Source organism: Hipposideros armiger, unplaced genomic scaffold (assembly GCF_001890085.2).
Source record: "Hipposideros armiger isolate ML-2016 unplaced genomic scaffold, ASM189008v1 scaffold_862, whole genome shotgun sequence".
Classification (NCBI taxonomy): domain Eukaryota; kingdom Metazoa; phylum Chordata; class Mammalia; order Chiroptera; family Hipposideridae; genus Hipposideros; species Hipposideros armiger.
In genome coordinates this window covers 235,158-236,346 of record NW_017732212.1, presented here as the reverse complement: position 1 = coordinate 236,346, position 1,189 = coordinate 235,158, and the positions used below count along the sequence as shown (strand labels likewise).

The following is a 1,189-nucleotide window of genomic DNA, read 5'->3' as shown; positions in this document are numbered from 1 at the left end:
TGGCTGTATCCAAAAGTCTTGCTTCATTTGCCCTACTGTTGAGCTGTTGCAAAGCAGCTGCCCAGCTGGAAACTACATTTCCCATCCTCCCTTGCACCTGGATGGGGCCATATGACCAAACTTGCTGAATAGAACTTCAACTATCGATAAAATGATGTGTTTCCTTAAGAAACAACTCTGCTTTGTTCATTTGCTCTTTGTCCATCTTTTGGAGGTGTAGAGCCCAAATGGAGGGTGAAGCCACAGTGTACAGAGAGCCTGGAGTCCTCAGCCACTACATGGAAGTCCACCTATCAACCAGGAATACCCACATTTGTCTGTGATGAGAGCAAGAAATAAACTTTTATTAGTATGTGAAACCACTGACATTGTGGGGTGGGTTTGTTACTGTAGAAGAATTAATTCCTGAATACACAATGTTGTGTGGATTGAATCTGTGTGGAGATGGGCTCTGCAAGCCAAGAAGCTCATGCACAAGGGAGCCTTCTTCCAGGAAGGCCTCCTTACTTCTAGGATCTGCTCATCCTTCTTTTCCAGCAAGCAAAGCTCCAGCCAGGGTGAGGGGCTGGGAGGGCATCTGTACCTCCCAGCTGGACACTCTCTCCACTGCAGAGGGGGACAGGACATGAGACCCTGTTCTTCAGAGACCCAGAGGTGAAAGAGGCCCTAGTGATCTGTAGCTTGGGTTGTCTTGGTTTTAATAACAGGCTTCAGGGTACATCTAGAATCAGTAGAATTCATCTATTCCTTTCCATAGATGGATTAAAGATAGTTTTGATTTCATTAAATGTCTCCAACAGCGGATTTCTTTTTCTCCTTAGAATGGAGGCACTTTCTGTTAATTAACTAAAACCCACCATACTTCCTCCTATCCATCACTGGCCCCAGCACTTCTCCCAGGACAAACCTCCAGATGAACCAGTAGGGCAGCCAGGGTTTCCCAAACCATGGCCACCTTCAGGGCCATTTGTTGTCCCTACAAACACAGGCCCACACAATGTGATGAGACCGTGCTTGTTTAGAGAGTGTATTTCTACCTCAAAGAAAATGCCTGCCTTTCCATCAGATCTGGAGTTTGTGAGGACTTGAGGGAAGACATTTAAACTACATAGACTCTGTAGCTCAGTTTCCCTGTCCATAAAATGAGCATGCTAGAATCTAGCCTGGCCATCTCAAAGGGTAATGAAGA

At 45.8% G+C, this 1,189-nt stretch overlaps 1 long non-coding RNA gene across 1 annotated transcript in view; it reads left to right on the top strand.

The window, feature by feature from the left end:
* Positions 1–455, top strand: part of LOC109374791 (uncharacterized) — a 42,072-nt gene extending 41,617 nt beyond the window's left edge. The window contains exon 5 of the long non-coding RNA XR_002122456.1: positions 221–455. This is a non-coding gene — a long non-coding RNA (uncharacterized LOC109374791). The remainder of the gene's footprint in view (positions 1–220) is intronic.
* The last annotated feature ends 734 nt before the right edge of the window (positions 456–1,189 follow it).